The following is a 17,800-nucleotide window of genomic DNA, read 5'->3' on the forward strand; positions in this document are numbered from 1 at the left end:
AAAATTTCACAGACCTTCTCTTTGTTTCAGCTCTAGTGAGTGTCTCCAATCATTTTGGTCAAAGGGAACAGGATAGCCGCGTGTCCTTGCAAAAGGAGATGATAAAGCATTTAAGAGACAATGCACAAGAAGGATGGCAATGATTACAGAGAAGTTAACTTATCTTTGAATGGAGATGCGACATTAAGGAAAATGCCTCCATTTAAAAAAAAAGTGGGAATAAGTTTAGGCAACTGAGAACAATGGCCAGACCCCGGCCTGTAGACATTAAGCCAAAGAATCTCAAATAGAAGAAGCAGTTGCAATGTACAAAGGGAGATAAAGTAAAAGAAGACAGATAAAACAAGAAAAGCATTCTTTTTCTATTAGGTATCAGACAAAGCCAACTGCTGCAGACCAAATTGTATTTTTGTTTTTATCTCAGTCTTTACTTAAAAGGATGGTTGGGATCTGATAACCAGCTTTGTTAGGAAAGTGGATAGAAGTCAACATGAACAAAACACAAGCAGATAAACTCGGCTAGAGATCAAATGGATGGATGTCAGCTGACAACACTCATTTCAGGCACTCGGGACCTTCAGCTATTGTTTTTTATATTTACATGCAACATATGGTCTAGAAAAAATAAATTTTGTACGAATGTATAAGAATAGAGTAGGGAGTAATGGAATTATAGACCGAATCTGTTTCCCTGGTGTTTCTCTGGGATTCAGCGTCATCAATCAGCAGACATTAATAAAATCATCATAGAATAGAAGCTCTGAAGGGATCATCGATTTTTTGATCATGATTAATTGCTGACATTTCAGATGAAGAACTGATCATTTGTAGAAGTTTATCTATTAGTCTGAGAATATTCAAATTTGCATTCTTTCAGGACATTGATACATTGGGTTTGAGGCATTGTTGCTGGTTGGTCCGTCCTGGGAGGGCACTCCGAAGTGGAGACTTGTGTTCATAAAGTTTATTGAGGGGAGCTGTCAGCATAAATCCCCGTGGAAGAGGGAAGGAAGCAAGGTGTGGGCAGAGGGAGAAATTGAAACAGTCACATCAAAGGGCTCAGCCCATCCCACAGGAAGCTCATTTCTTCTGAATGATCCTGAATTGAGGAAAGAGGTGTGGCCTTTCTACCCCTGCGTCAACCAGCCACTGCTGGGCAGTGGGCATGGCCCTGGGTGAGTACAGGGCAAGGCTCTAGAGGGCGCTATAGCTGGTGTCAATATCGACACTGCCAGCAGGTAGGGGAAGAAATCTTAAGAGTTCTGAAGGTGGGAGCATGGGAGTCTCAGTGGCACACCACAGCATCCATTATTGACTCCAAATTCGAACATTCGAGAGAGAATCAAATAATGGGTACAGTTGCCTTCCATCTGAATGTCCAGGCCTCCACAAAGCCATTGTCTGTAATAAAATACGATATCTTAAAAGAGTAGGTGGTTGGGGGAAAGGGCAGGGAGAAGATGCAGTCGAATGGGCACGATGGGCAGAGTTAGCAGGCATCCTTTTACTTAGTTTTAGCTGTGACCCACACGGTCGCCAAAGACGGACGACCAAAGACCTTCTCTTCAGTCCAGACCTTTCAGAAGTATCTGGTGCAACGGGAGGATGGTTATCTGAAATTGCCTAGGAAAAGGTTATCACCTCTAGTTAGTGGAAGGGGCCAGAAAGAGCAATAGATAAATATACAGGGAACCAGAGTATAGCTATCGTTGGTAATCCCAGGGTCGACAGCAGCTTTTTCTATACTCCCACTAGTGTGTTGCCCGTGGAGTCCTTACCTTGGGAAAAGGTGGCCAGTGAGCTGGACAACCCCCTTCTGGAATATCCACTGCTTTGTTCTATTGATTCAGGAACTCATGCATTCTGTCAGTCTGCAGCCAAAGGTGCTTTTAGGTTGATATGTCTCAGCTCCGTTCCCTTGGCAAATATTAAGATATGTTCAGAGATGAAAGAGAACTTTTGTACATAATCTAAGGCCTTGGAGGTTGCACATCTATGGACATTTCCCCTTCTTCTCTCACATTAGCTGACTCTGCTTTCTGAGACTAGGACATTGATTATCAATGTTTGTGTTTTTATATTAGCACGACAATTTAATCCAAATGGCTCAATTGCAGGGCAATAGATGATAAAGCAAGCCAACATTGAAAATTGCCTTTCTTTCTTTTTACTTGTTTACATTATTTACTATGGCAAACAGATACTGTACATGTTTCCAGTATTTGGGTAAATACAACACTGTATTCAGTCAACATTGAGAAAATCCATTTTATACAAAGAATTTACCAGCTAAATAAAAGGATGTTCAGAAATTACATGAATAATTTCTGTCAGAGGAATTATTTTTAACAAAAATTTTTAACTTTTTGTCCTCTGGATCAGTGACTCTTAGCCCCATAAACGGTAACAGCGGCAACAGCACAAAGTGGCATTATTAAAAAACAGAAACCAAAAACCCCCAAATTTTAAATATTACAGAATGGCATAAAATGAAGAAGTAAGAGAATGCCTCCTACCTCAACCCTGTTCTCTAGAATTACTCATTTCTTGGTCTGACCTTCGAGATAGTTTTCTTTTCTTTTTTTTTTTTTTAATGTTTATTTTTGAGAGAGAGAGACAGAGAGAGAGAATGAACGAGTGGGGCCGGGGCAGAGAGAGAGGGAGACAGAATCCAAAGCAGCCTCCAGGTCTAAGCTGTCAGCACAGAGTCCAACACAGGGCTCGAACCCATGAACCGTGAGATGATGACCTGAGCCAAGGTCAGACACTTAGTGGCCTCCCAGGTGCCCTGAGATATTTTTCTGTGCCCATGTAAACATCCTATTGTTAAGATGCAAATTTTACCATCCTATACAGACGGTTGTACAACTTGATTTTCACTTGACACTTGTAAGTGTATGTACATGTGTTTTTTATCTGATAATAGTCTATCGTATGTCCATATAGGTAGAATATGAATTGGAGGAGAGGATGAGGCAGGGACACTGAGACCAGTTATGATTCAGGTGACAGCAGTGATTCACATGGGGGATAACGGCCCAAATGAAGGTCCAGGGATGCATTCGCATTACCAGGTTCCAAGGATGGTTAGAAGGACTCAGTGACCAAGCATCTATAGTGGGTGAGCAGAAGGGAGTCTCTTGGGTTTCTGGCTTAAGCAAATAGAGGTGGAAGAGAGTGCAGAAAAGGAATTCAGGAAAGAGATGGCAAGTTTGAAGGAGAAGGTAATCAATTGGGTTCATCATAGTGGTTTAGAACTTTTTGGTGGACATCAGGTGGGGAATGCTCACAGAGCAGTCAGATACAGGAGAGTCTGGGGGCCTCGATTTAGTGGCATTTATGATCACAGAAATAAATGAGCTCACTCAGGTCATGAAGCTAGAAAGAAAAATGAGGGGGTGGTGCTGGGGGAAGAATCCTGGGATGCTCTAATGTCTATAGATGAGCGGGGTGGGGGGCAATTCACAGGATGCTAAGAAATAGGGAGGGGAGTCAGGAGAGAGCAGGTGTCTTGGAATGGGAGACAGTGCTACGTGCTGTAGAGAGGTAAAATAACGTTAAGTACTAAAAAGTGTCATTGAATTAATTAGTTTCAAGTCCATCACTGACCTGTGCCAGAGTCAGCAACGTGGTGGCTCCTGTTGCCATGTTGGCATGGGTTGAGAATGGATGGAGGGAAAAGACATGTAATTTTTTTTCAAGAGTGGCAATCAAGGGGAGGATGGGAATAGGAAATTAGATTCTGAGGAGATTACATCTTGGCTTTTTTAGGATGGGTGCAATGTGAGCATGTTCATATGCTAAGAGAGAAGTTTGATTAGTGATGGTGATGTCTTGGGTGCCCTCTGTAGAAGCTGATGAAGAAAAGAATTAGAGGGGGCACCTGGGTGGCTCAGTCAGTTGGGCATCTGACTTCGGCTCAGGTCACGATCTCGCGGTTCGTGAGTTCGAGCCCCGCGTTGGGCTCTGTGCTGACAGCTCAGAGCCTGGAGCCTGTTTCAGATTCTGTGTCTCCCTCTGTCTCTGACCCTCCCCCATTCATGCTATGTCTCTCTCTGTCTCAAAGATAAATAAAAGTTAACAAAAATTTAAAAAAAAAAAAAAGAAAAGAATTAGGGCCAGAGGGTAGTTCATTGCTTGCTCTGGAGGTTCCTACATGGGAGGGGAAGGTCGCTCTGTGAGTGCTTGGCCAGAGTATTCCTGTTTGACTGATCCCACAGCCCACAGTATAGGGAAAGACACCTCAGGATGGAGAGGGAGGAAAAGGTCACCTGCTTAGACTTCGAGCTCTGTGCCTTCCACCCTGGTGATCCATGGAGTGACAGGCAGATGGGGCAGCCAGCTAGAGTTGGATAGATTTTAGTAGTCATTGGCATTATTTTTTAAGATTTAACCTCTGGAATCCTTTCTAAGTCTCCCTAGCTGGGATTTTTCTCTTTCCCTCCAACTGTTCATTTGTACTCTCGGGTAGCTGGTGAAATTTCCTTGGATTCATTCTTGATCTCCATTTCCTCAGCTCTGCATTCTCTTTGGATAACTTCTTGGGTGCTTTCACACCACATATACATTGAAAACTTTAAAATGTGTGTATATATATAGTTTATTTATTTTTGGAAGAGAGTGGCAGAGAGATAGGGGACAGAGGATCTGAAGTGGGCTTTGCACTGACAGCAGAGAGCCAGCTGTGGGGCTCAAACTCACGAACCGTGAGATCGTGACCTGAGCCAAAGTCAGACACCTAACCCACTGAGCCACCAGACACCCTCTAAAATGTATATTTCTAGCTCGGACCTTTCCTCCAAGCTCCAGATTCGCATATCCTGTCATCAAATTGACATCACCCTTTGTGCAATGCACAGACATCTCCAAATTACCGTGGGAACAATAGAACTCTTGATATTTCTTCCTGTAGACCTCTCCCTTGGCCCACCCACTTTCTCCCATCTCAGTTAATGGCACTACCATCCATTTGGCCATTTGAAGCAAGCAGTATAGGTATTAGCCCTGTTTTTTCCCCTTTCTCCCAACAGCCCCACCCTACAAGCTTTCTCAGTTCCATCTCCAAAATGTACCTCAAGTCTGGCCTTTTCTCTCCATTGCCAGGGCCCTCACATCAGCTCAGACTACCATCATGGCCCCACTAGAAGCTCCATATCCTCCTAACTTTCAGTTCCTCAAATACCCCGTGGTCTTGCCCACCACCTTAGAGCGCATTCCCTCCATCCGGACCACCTCCGGCCCTCCACCCACCGCCATGCTTCAGTTGGCCGGCACCCTCTTATCCTAGAGCCTTCCGTTCTCTGTTCGTACGCCATTTCCCAGAGGGGTCTGCCCTCATCACTCCAAAAACTAGGTCCCCCTGTCATGGCCCCACTTCATCCTCTGTGTTTGCTTCCTGCATGGCATCGGTTACAGTTTTTCAATATTTTATTTATTTACCTTTTTGTCCGTATCTACCCCCCGCACCGGAATGTAAGTGCTCTGGCGGCTGGTCCATCATTGCACCCCCTAGACCCTGGCACCACGCACTCAATAAGCACCTGTTGATTGAATGCTCATCCTCCAGGTCCAGCCTCGGGAGGTAGGGAAGGCCTCTCAGAAGAAGTGACATTTGAACTGTCTTCCAGGGAGTTTGTTCCCATTACACTTTGTTCAGACCTCTCTTCCGACAATTCGTGATAATGGGGTGCGCTGAGTGTTTTCTTGTCTGTCTGCTCCCGTCCTGGTGTCTCTCTGGGGATCAGGGCTATATTAATTTCTTTGTGCCCCAACTTATTATCATTATCACAATGCATTTAGTGTAATTGAGTTGTCTAGCTTACAGAAGGCAGAGGGGGATGGCTTTAAGGGGCTTCAGGGCCATAGTGGAGAAAACATGTCCTTTTGCTTTTTGGGACACGTCCTTTCTTAAGGTTCTGGTGGTCAGTTGCACTACCCTGCCCAGCAGTCAATAACCTGACTTTTGACTGCTAAGGGTTGATAGCATCCAGGCAGGTTACAAGAATAACTAGCTGGGCAGCAGCTCATCTTGTGAAGCCACCAGTGTATTTGTCACAGTCGGTCATGTTCCTGTGCTATTGTCTGGGAAAGATGACAAATCCCTATAGCGGCTGTTAGTTTAAATTTTTTTTAAATGTTTATTTATTTTTGAAGGAGAGAGAGAGACAGAGCACGAGTGGGGGAGGGGCAGAGGGAGGGAGACACAGAATCCGAAGCAGGTTCCAGGCTCTGAACTGTCAGCACAGAGCCTGATGGGGGCTCGAACTCACGAACCGTGAGTGACCTGAAGTGAAGTCGGACGCTTAACTGACTGAGCCATCCAGGCGCCCCTACGGCTGTTATTTTAGAATGCACTGAAGTTTAATCAGATGAGACTTTTGAGCCTTCCCTCCATCTTTCCCAAGACCACCTGCGTCCTGTCCCATGATGTCTTTCTGTTCCTTTCCTTGTTCCTTGTGAAAGGAAAATAAGAAGTTACCATGAGTTTGATATTTAGATACACAGAGAAGGATTTCTTAAGTCCAAGATGATGTTTAAATTGCATCAGTGAATAAAATCCAAGGCTCAAGAGTTCAACCGCTCATAAAACTGATTTAGAAAAAGAGAAATCCAGAAGCTGACACCATTATTGTTAAGCTGAGGCTTTTTAACTTTTGAAGAGCTTCTGAGTGTATTTAATCATTCCCAATAGAGTTCTCCACTCTGGCTTCCTATTGTGGTTGGAAAAAAGAGCCATGAGTGAAGAAATAAAAAATCCTATAGTTGGTACATGTGTTTTCTGGCCATCTAAATAAAAATGTTTGTTGTGTCTCTGTTTTCTAAAGTGAAATTCTTCTCTGGAGTTGTCTGGTGGCAGGACATGCTGAGGGGTATGTGTTGTGCCCTGGTGGGATAAGAGGATAACAACTCTGCCCAGAATCTTCTTTTCTTATCAGTGAGAATTCTGAGGTTGAGTGAAGGGCCAGTTTGTGAAACTGTCTTCCTGAGCCTTCACCCGGTAGCTGAAACCACCCTCATCGTCCTTATGGCAAATGCTGGATTCCTGCTGGATTCGGAGCCAGGGCCTTCAAACTGCTGTATATGAGTTGAAAGTGGCTTCCTCAGGCATGGAAGTCACTGTTCATTGGGAGAACCAAGCATACACGGCTCATGGTTTTACTTTATTTGCTTTCTCTTTCCCTCTGAAGACGCTCAGTGCGTTTCTGGGAAAGTAAACTCCAGATCCCACACAATCTGCAAGTAATTGTTCAGCCATCAGAAGGACCCATCCGGTTTTTCCAGGAGGGGGCACTGTGGAGCCCCGTGTAGGCTCGCTGCAGTGCAACGGTAATCTTCCTCCGCGGCTCTGAAGCAAGAGCCAGAGGGCCAATTGCCTCTTTCCCAGGCCAACACCAGCTGTTGCCTTGGTTTTCAAGAAGGGAAGCCCTACTGCTTTGATTATTTACATGTCAAGCGACCTGGAGTTGTTAAGTCACTGAGGGGACCAGAGCTCCCTGGCACTCAGGGCTATCCCTGACACCACGGGCTGAGGTTGAGAGTGAGTTGACAGCAGCCGCCACTTACCATCCTGGTCCTGGGTCCTTGTCCACGTCATCAACCACCTGGCTTCTCCGTGAGAGTCATCAGCGCCGATTGAAAAACATTTGCTGGTTCCAGAGCTCGGGTATGTCCAAACTGGTTTTGTCTGGGTTGTTGACTGACTTGTTAAGGTGACACAGGGGCAACCATGGGGAAAAGGAGAAGCCTTTAAAGAGGGAGAAAAAGACACTGGAGGGATTGAAGGGTACATTTTGAAAGGGTTGGAGAGGCCCCAACATGAGGGACGCAAGAATAGAAGTATGAACATAGTCATCTCTCTTCTCAAAAGGACTAACCAGCCACCCCAGAGGTCTAGCTTGTGTCCCAGCCCAGTCGGAAGCAGGCAACAAAGTCAAGATGTGTGTGGAAATGCTGTGTGTTTGGTGCAGGGCACACTCCCTCCGGAGGAGGCCGGAGAGGAGTCAGGGACTTCTGTCCATATGTTTGTCTAAAGAGGACCTCCCTCTTCGCCTTTGAGCTAAGCTGCTGCAGCCGGCCAGTGAGATGAAGGCGTCCCCATGGTGTCAAGGAGGAGGAAAATCACAGTTCCACCCAGCTGTGACTTTAGTGACTGGTCACAGGGCGTTTTAAATTAACCTTTGAGTTTCTATGTCATGGAGTCCCAGGGTATGTGTTGAGTACATACATGAAAGCGGTAAAAAACTCACTGGGCGGGTTCTTTCCTATAATGATTTCTGATTCCTCCTTCAAGAAAATCTTAGATTGGGTGTGGACAAAGAAACACAGAGAAGCCGCCAGCTTCACAGGCATGTGACAGGTGGTAGCCCAGGGCCTGAGCTCAGAAGGGCCCCGTCTTTGGTTTAAGGCTCTGCGGTCACCATCTTGAAATTCTTAGTAACAAGAGACCTTGTGTTTTCAGTTTGCACCAGACCCTTGGAAAGTGCGGGGCCGGTCCTGCAAGGAAGCCACATGTGTGCAAGCCCAAGACGATAACCTTGGGGCTATCTGATCTCTTGCAGGGCACCAGAATGTTCCAGTAACCAGACGCTTGGCATAAAACGGCTTCCGGCAGCCAGTGTTGCCCAGTGGTTAAGGGGTGTGTTTTACACTCAGAAAGACCCAAGCAAAATTTCCCGTTCCACCACTTGTGAGCAGCGTCACTTCAGGGAAATTCATTAACTTTCTCCGAGACTCGGTTTGTTTCTCCATTACATAGGCACAATACCACCCACTCGACGGGGTTGGGAAAAGATTGAGGCGGGATGTGTGTGAAGCAGTCTGGCTGGTGTCTGGGACGTGGCAGACCCCCTGTAGTGGTGACTGTCCTTGGAGTGGCATTACCGTACTGCTGAACTTAGCGGAGTCTATCCGTCATTCTCCTGGCTTTGCACATTGGATTGCTAACACTCAGCGCATACCTGCAGGTATGTTTGCTAATTCGTTCTCCCAGAGGCCCCTGGTGATAAGATTAGAAAGTGGGTCCTGGCCGTCTTTGATCTTCTGAGCGGCGTATTTGCACTAGCGTAGGTTTGAAGACTTTTCTCCTATGTGCTTTTAACCCTTGAACTCACAACACTGCTGACTCGAAACGCATGGTGACTTTTCCAGCATGCCTCCAACTCTCCGACACCAGCCGGGTGCCCTGCGATGCCATTCCATTCTGACACCATCTACCTGGAGTTGGCGTCACTCCCATAAGCTAAGGGCTCGGTCCCACCAAACTGCGCCCCCCTCAGTGCCGGTTGGAAGCCCGCGTTGCGCTTCTCCCTGATTGGCCGAACATCCGGGGGGTTTGCACAAGCCCCGCCTCAGGTTTGATAATGTGCTGGGACGACTCGAAGAACTCAGGGGAACACTTTACTTACGTTTCCCAGTTTATTGTAAAGGATACCGCTCAGCAGAAGACAGAAGAGGTGCATCGGGGCAAGGTACTGGGGAAGGGACGTGGTACCCTCTCTGGGTGCACCACCCTCCCAGCCCTTGGATGTGCTCACCAACCCAGAAGCTCCCGAAGCATCATTTAGGGGTTTCTGTAGAGGTTTCCCTACATACAGCTGATTAAATCGCTACCCATCGGTTGTTAACTCTGTCCAGCTCCTCTCTCTCCCCAGAGGTCGAGGGTTGGGGCCGAGCCATAAATAAGTAAAACATAAAAAAATCATATGCAGCTGAGTGCCGTAAGATTTCTATATGATTATTTTTAAGGGAAATCAAGTCTTTTAGAAAGACTTCTGTGTTTTGGGGTCTTTTTTTTTTTAATGTTATCTCTGCTAAATTTTCATGGGACTCTGGCTTTTCAGGGATGCACCTGTATGATATAGTGGCAGCAGTAAGCCATATGAAGGCACTGTTCTGTAAAGGTAGAGAGTTTATCCGTAACTGAGGTATTCGTGATGCGTGAAGTCCATACTGGTTAGACACAGACGAGATTAAAATACCCCAAACTATAACACCTGTTCTCCCACTAGCCAGCGATAAATATCTTTGCCATTGGTGTATTTCATTTCAGACTAAATGCATATTTACTTATCAATACATTTTTACTAAAAATGGAAGCATAACCTACAGATTGTCTTACAAACTAATTTTTGACTCGACAATGGGTTGTGAACCTCTGTTAATAAGTAAATCTATACACTTATTTAATCGCAGTAGTTTCCATTTTGTGGATGTATTATAACTTTTAGAAGCAGTCTCCACTTGTCAGATACTTAGGTTGTTTCCGATTTTTCATTATTATGAACGTCTTTGTGTATACCCCTATGCAAACCCATTTCATCATTTCCTTAGGGTAGGTTCCTAGAAGTTGAATCGCTGGGTCAAACGGTACGCATGTTTATCGTTTTGACACCTGTTTCCCAACTGTGCAGTGTCTGGTGGGGACAGGAGATTTGAACGACCAAATGCAGTTGTCTTTTTGAGTTGACTTCACTGCAGTGTCTATTATTGTAGTTGTAATATAGAATGGCTCTGAGGTTAACTTTAATTCCTGGCAAACACCTGAAACATTCCTGAGCAAACACCATTTCTTTAGACTAAGAAACGTCTTTTCTTTGCAGTTGGTTAAACATTTTTTTTTCCTGTCTTGGCTCTTTTTTTTTTTTAATATTTATTTATTTTTGAGAGAAAGAGAGAGACGGAATATAAGCGGGCGAGGGGCAGAGAGAGAGGGAGACACAGAATCCGAAGCAGGATCCAGGCTCAGCTGTCAGCACAGAGCCTGACGTGGGGCTCGAACTCACCCACCGTGAGATCATGACCTGAGCCAGAGTAGGACGCTTAACCAACTGAGCCACCCAGAAGCCCCCTGTCTTGGCTATTTATATGTATGTTTTCTCTGTTACATTCCACATCAGGGCTTTTGTGGAACATTCTCACGGTTTCTTTATCTGTTACTGTGCAGAGTTCACGCTGCATTCCTAAGGGGCTAGCTTTCCTTTAACAAGTGCTTTTTGTAAAAAAAAAAAAAAAAAAAAAAAAAAGTGGCTCCCGATGTTACTGGGGCTGGCTTCTTTTTTGCTGCACCTTGAAGGAGCCGAATATCCGCTCTGTTTTGAGTACAAATAGGTGGTCCGACAAGCTGTGTACAACTGGAAAAGGCATCTTCTAGAGTGCAGGCATCATCACACAAGGTTTGCCTCCCACATCCTTAACCTTCTTGTCTCGAGATCCAGTTCTGCCCCTCACCCCAGCCACCCCCTGACCTCCAGTTGTGCTCATCTGGATCTTGTACCCAAGCTTTATGGAGGTGACACGTGTGTAACAATCAAACAGGGAGAATCATCCAGTTTGGTTTCATTACTGAGTAGGTCAAGCTCAAGGTCAAGGTGTTGGGTCCAAGTAATTAAAAGTGCTTGCTCTGGGGGCGCCTGGGTGGCGCAGTCGGTTAAGCATCCGACTTCAGCCAGGTCACGATCTCGCGGTCCGTGAGTTCGAGCCCCGCGTCAGGCTCTGGGCTGATGGCTCAGAGCCTGGAGCCTGTTTCCGATTCTGTGTCTCCCTCTCTCTCTGCCCCTCCCCCGTTCATGCTCTGTCTCTCTCTGTCCCAAAAATAAATAAACGTTGAAAAAAAAATTAAAAAAAAAAAAAAAGTGCTTGCTCTGGTTTCCCATCTTAGAAGTCCACAGGGGGCTCAGTGTCTGTTAAAAGCCAACTCTCGGCTTCCTTATGGACGAAGGGGAACTATGTGGGGAGGACAGAGATTCGGGGAGCAGGGGAGGAAGAGAGGGGAGTACTGAGGACATGCTGAAGGTCAATGTGGATGGGATTGCTCTTTCCAGGCTGGTAGGAACGGATTGTAGTTGAAAATTTTTATTTTGTGAGCAATTTGCAGGCTGCAAATAAATGCTCACAAAGTCTCTCCTCTAACTGGATGGTGACCCGGGCAGGGGCAGGCTCTGCAGGCCTGGCGTGGGGTCCTTCCTTCCAGTTCACAAGGCTCTGAAGGGGCTCTCTCTAAAATGCGACACACTCTGTTCTCATCTCACGTGTTTCCCAGCCCTGTGGAGCTGAGTCGGAGGCTAAGCCTCCTGCCGCTTAGGGTAAGACTTTGCCTTTATTTAGCTCTCTTAAGATTAGATAACTCGCATCACCTCTTAGAGTCCGGAGGTGGCATTGCTTTTTATTACCTGACAAACTGTGGACCCCAGATATCTTTGAGCAGGTTTTACTTCATGCAATGTGTAGTCACCGTAGGCTTAATGTCCTTTGGACTACTCAGTATGGTAACGCTCCAAGTCTGTGCCCTGTTTCCTTGGCCAGATGTCTGCGTTTTGTTTTTTGTTTTTGTTTTTGTTTTTGTTTTTGTTTTTGTTTTTTTGTTCCATCCCCTTCAAAAGTGACAGTGGTCAGTGCATGTGAAATTGCGCTGGAAATGAATGCCGGATGGGCTTTAATGTCATGTGAAGGATAATTAAGTGTTTCTACTTGTGGTCATCATGGACTCAGAACATTTGGTTCAGCCCCTCATTATGTTGAAGCCCACAGTCAAAGAGGGTTGAGAGACCTGGGTTTTAGGCCTTGCTCTGCCATTGGCTTCTGGACGAGAAATCTATCATTATCTCATTCTTTTTCCTGCTCCCTATGTGAGCTTTAGAAGGCGTGTTGCCTATTGTACCTGTGTTCTTCCCTGTACCTTGGACCTCTGGTCCCCATATGCTGGCTGTTCTGGGGCCCCTGGGACTGTTGCCCCTTGACACTGTGCTGCTCACTCCGAGGTCTTGGTGCAGAGGTGAGGTGGGGAAAGCCGAACTTCCCCTAGTTTCTCTGTCCTTAATTCCCCAGAACCTCTCACATACAAGGGGGTTGTGGATGTACAGACTTTATCAAAGATAAGGGAACAACTAGAGGGAATGATGATGTGAAAAAAAGATAACCATAAAAATCACTATTCTCAGTGCTTAAGAGGAAAAGAATCCTAAACATTTGACAGGAGGCCTCCTAAGAGACGAACTCATCCCTGGTGCTGGCTTGAGGTCTGAACTCAGAGAAAGAGCTCCTCTTCCAGTCCTCCTCCAGGCTAACCGCCACTCGCGTCTGGAAAACCACCCTGCTCCTGCCCACAGTATACTGGGTGTTGTCCTTCGATCTCTGTCGCCCTCCCCGCCCCAGGACAGCTCAGAAGTGTTCACCGTGGAGTGTTCCAGAAGTCATGGTGAATCACGGTGGAAGGCACAGCTGCAGCATGTGCCACAGCTCACGTCCTCCTGGGTCTCCAGGGTCTCTGGGGGCCTTTTAGTAACCGTAGGCCACAGCGTGTGCTTCCACACGAGGCCCCCGGGTTCTCGGGGACAGCACGGTCCTCGTGGGCAGCGCACCCTCCATACCTACCAACGAGAGAGGTATTTGGCTCAAGATGTGACAAGCTCTGCACTCCGTCCTCCATCAATCACAGAGACTTCGCCTACCTGGGCATCACCTTTGCTCATCTTCCATGTCATGCCTGGCGGCCTAACTGTGCATTCGGAACAGGACTCTGTACTGTGCCGGTCCAAGCCCGGGGCCATTGGGCCCTGGTCGGTTCTGCTAACTAGATCAGAATCTATGGGCTGGGATTTTTCCCGGAATTCTGTCCAGTTCCTGGCCAGTGGCACGGAGGCCTTCTAGCAAATGAAGAGGAAGAGAGGGTGCAGGGGTGTTACGGCCTCTCCCCGGAGAAGAGAAGGCCGCGCGGCCTGCCTTGCCTGTTCTGGCTTCTTCAGCTGAGCCTGTCGGCTGTTTTCTGCAGGCTAGAAAGTTTATGCTCTGTGGATGGAAGAGAAGGAATTTTATTTTTAATTAGCACACTTAAATTAGCTGTTTGCACTCTCCTATATTTGAAAAGTGGCCTTTTGCTCCGGGAGGTACGGGCTGCAAAATCTGCACGTGCACCGTCCAAGGGCACGCAGGTCATGGGGGGCCGGAGTGAGGCCGTTGTCCGTGGTGCCTGAGCAGCCGGCTGAGGCTTTGACCCAGGTCTTGTGTCTCTGATGCCCCACACCTGGCCCCGGGCATGTTCGGGGGACCAGCGTGGACGTCAGGCTTTCACTGCAATGCTGTGAGCAGACCAGGTCCGGGTCACCACTGCTGTAGCAGGTGTGTGTGTGTGTGTGTGTGTGTGTGTGTGTGGCAGGAAGGATCACATCCTGAGGCCCTTAGACAAGTCAGAGGAGTTGACCTCCCCCAACGAGCCAGATCCCAGGGTTTGGTTGGGAATTGCTCAGGGGCTGGGGCAGGAGCTGGTGACAGAAGGGGAGTAGTAAGCTTGCAGATTGCTGAGGCAGGAAGGGCTCCACTGAGTGGGCTGGAAAGTGCTGGGTCATGGTTAGAAAGAGTCTCAAGGGCCCCTTCTAGCTGTTCTCATGAGAATGAAGCCCTGGGGGATGAAAAGGAAATGTGTAGAAACACGAGTTAATGGAAGGGAGTCTCTATTCTCTCCCTTCTCTTAAAACCAGAACATTTAAAGTTTGTTTGTGTTTGTTTATTCATTTAGAGAGCATGTGCAGGGTAGGGGCAGAGAGAGAGGGGGAGAGAGAATCCCAAGCAGGCCCTGTGCTGTCAGGCACAGAGCCCTACATGGGGCTCGAACCCGCAAACTGTAAGATCATGACCTGAGCTGAAACAATGAGTCAGACGCTGAACCAACTGAGCCACCCAGGTGCCCCTAAAACAAGAACATTTTAGACAACAGACCTTGTTGATGTCTTTTAAATATCCACATGCCATTTTAAGATGAGTGTTTTATTCATATTTATAATGATTTTCGGGGTTTTTTTTTGGTGGTGGGGGGTTTCACAAATTATTAAAGGGAATGTTTAAAACTCAGAGGAAAAGCGGTTGGTGACTTTTTTTTTTTCTCAAATTTGTAAAACATCATTTACATTTTATCTGAATGCTTCTTTCTGATTACCAAATCCTAATGTGGTTAAAGGCTTAGCCATGAATACCAGTTTTGGAGTGATTTTTGCCATCTCTGCTCGGGACAGTAGGGCAGCAGGAAGGATGGAAGGGTAGGCTGTGCATGTAGCCATTGCAGTGACCAGGGAAGTGGCCCCTGTAGTAGCAGTGGGGGTAGGGGCAAGGGCAGGGGCTAGACAGGCCTCTGTCTTCAACAAGGCAGCTTCAGAAATCAAGGCCCTCCTGGAATACCACACAGACCCCTGGCTCAAGTCACAGTAAAATGTGGTGCCATTCACTGATTTAACAGATGCTCGCGGGGACTGGCCCTCTGCGAAGTGTCAAGGGTGACCTTCTCCCAGTCGAGTCGGATACAGCCACTGTCTGGCCGCCACGTGGAGCCTGACAGCCTGGTGCCCTGGAGGTAATGCACCTTAGTCTTCTGATCCCTGCTGTCCTCGTGCCCTGACCAGAACCTTAGCATGAGACACCTGGAACCAAGGAGCTGAAGACGCTTGGACCTAGGACCGGCTGCATACTGGATGGGTGACCTAGCCTTAGAGCTAGAGGTTCCTTCTCTGTCCCTGCTATAAAGTAGGAATAATAGCATCTACCCTGTAGTGTGATAATGAAGGTCATCTGTCATTTGACCAGTGCTGGAACAAATAGGTGCTCAAGAAAAGGTAGCCGTTTTATGACATATTAGCATTCAAGCACAGTTGTGCTTCTGTCCCTCTGGAACACCTCAAACGGAGCCCCGAGATAGATAAAACCTTCAAAATGTGTCAATGCTGCATTTGTGCACGGTCCCCCTCCAAGTACACATGTGTACCTCACTGTGGTTGAATCTTCCAGAAAGGGAGATCCCGAGGATGCCGAGTCTAGATGGACACTGTGAAGGACTCAGGGTATCCCTTCCAGATGACTTTCCAAACCCCCCCATTGCTACTGGGAGAAGACTTGGGGAGCCCTGGGGGCCTTTATTCGCAGCTCAGATGTGGCACTTAGGAGCCCAGAGTCTCTGACGTGCCTGGTCTGGCAAGCAGAAGTGGAACAACAAACTCAAAAAGACAAATACTCTGTTCCTGGGAATTCAGAATAGTCGGGATGGAATGGCCCAAAGCAGCAGGGAGGCAGGCTTCTTCGGCCCGCTGCTGGTGACTTCCACCACCCTGACGCCGGGGGGCGCTGCAGCCCCACTTTTCCTCAAAGACGGAGGGAGGCCGTCCCTGGGTTTCCCCACCCAGCCTTGAAAGATCCCCCATTTCCTCTATATTTGCATGATTGCCCATTCTCTGTGCCTCCCTACGTGGAATTCTGCAGTGCCCTAAACAACAACAACAACAAAAACCAAAACCCCCAGAAAATGTGCATGGCTTATTCAACCAGGACACTTAACAAATTAGCAAGAAATAGCTTTTCATTGTCACAAAAATTTAAGAGTACACATCAGCCGAAAGAATTCCATACACCCCTTGATAATAGTCTTCAACTCACGTACACTCACACACACAAAATAGAATTATAAATGATTTTTATATATTTACTAAAATAAGGTAGCACTCTGCAACCTATTTTGTTACTTGCTTTTTCACATAACAATAGCCCTAGGAAGCTTTTCAGAGTTGACTCTGTTTAGATAATCTGGGACCATCAAATCTGAGGTTCAAAGCCCTAAGGTATTAAGATTAAAAACAAAAATCAGGGCATCTCAAATGCAAATTTCTAATTAAAGTGAAGAGAGGCTTAACGTGATTATGTTTTGGTCACTCCATGAGCAGCATCTAACAGTATTTATTTGCATGATGGGTAGAAGGCAGGTGATGTTTCCTAAAGCTAGAAAAGCAGTTATGGCCCTTAAATACCCCGAGGAGAGGAGGCCTCGTTCCCCAGACCTGTCCCCGTTTCCTCCTGGACTGCTTGGTGGTCACGTGGGCCAGTTGGTTTTCCCAGAGACAGAGGTGGAATTTAGCGCTACGTCCAGCTGGGAAGGCAATGGTTTGGGTAGGGAGAGATGCACAGAGAGTAGAAATGATAGCACAGGCTTTGTTGTTGGACTAGCACAGGTTCAAATCTCAGCTCTGTTACATGCTGCCCAGCTGGGGGGCCTTGGGTCAGTTACTTAATCCCTCACTGCCTCATTTGTAAAACGTGGTAAGAAAACTCTTGCGGGATTGCCGTTAATATCAAGTCAAGTAGCATATCTATCTCTATCTACTTATCTATCTATCCCTATCTACCTATATCTATCTATCTACTTACCTATCTATCCCTATCTATCTATATCTATATCTATATCATCTATATATCTATATCTATATCTATATCTATATCTATATCTATATCTATATCTATATCATCTATATCTATCTTCTCTATCCCTATCTATCTATATCTCTATATCTACTTATCTACTATCCTTATCTGTCTATATCTATCTATCTATCTATCTACTGATCTGCCCCTATCTGTATCTATATCATCTATATCTACATCTATATCTATATCTATGTCTATATCTATATCTATATCTATATCTATGTATCTACTTATCTATCTATCCCTATATATCTCTATCTACCTCTATCTATCTACTTACCTATCTCTATCTATCTACTTATCTATCTATCCCTATCTATCTATATCTATATCTATATCTATATCTATATCTATATCTATCTTCTCTATCTATCCCTATCTATCCCTGTCTATCTATATCTCTACCTATCTACTTATCTATCTGTCCTTATCTATCTATATCTATCTATCTCTATCTACTGATCTATCTCTATCTCTATCTATATCTATATCTATATATATATCTATATCTGTATCTCTATCTACTTATCTATCTATCCCTATCTATCTATATCTGTATCTATATCTA

The 17,800-nt window shown here is 46.1% G+C and overlaps 1 protein-coding gene across 3 annotated transcripts in view; it reads left to right on the forward strand.

Moving 5' to 3' along the window:
* Nucleotides 1-17,800, forward strand: part of SLC1A2 (solute carrier family 1 member 2) — a 139,362-nt gene that overhangs the window by 8,050 nt on the left and 113,512 nt on the right. Inside the window, exon 1 of one of the 3 annotated variants that reach the window (XM_053203314.1) lies at nucleotides 7,641-7,663. The exons of the other annotated variants lie outside the window; for them this stretch is intronic. The gene's annotated coding sequence lies outside the window, so the exon portion shown is untranslated. Of the gene's footprint in view, nucleotides 1-7,640; nucleotides 7,664-17,800 lie in introns of those variants that run through there. 3 annotated transcript variants of the gene reach the window in all.

The sequence above is a fragment of the Acinonyx jubatus genome, chromosome D1 (assembly GCF_027475565.1).
Source record: "Acinonyx jubatus isolate Ajub_Pintada_27869175 chromosome D1, VMU_Ajub_asm_v1.0, whole genome shotgun sequence".
Taxonomy (NCBI): domain Eukaryota; kingdom Metazoa; phylum Chordata; class Mammalia; order Carnivora; family Felidae; genus Acinonyx; species Acinonyx jubatus.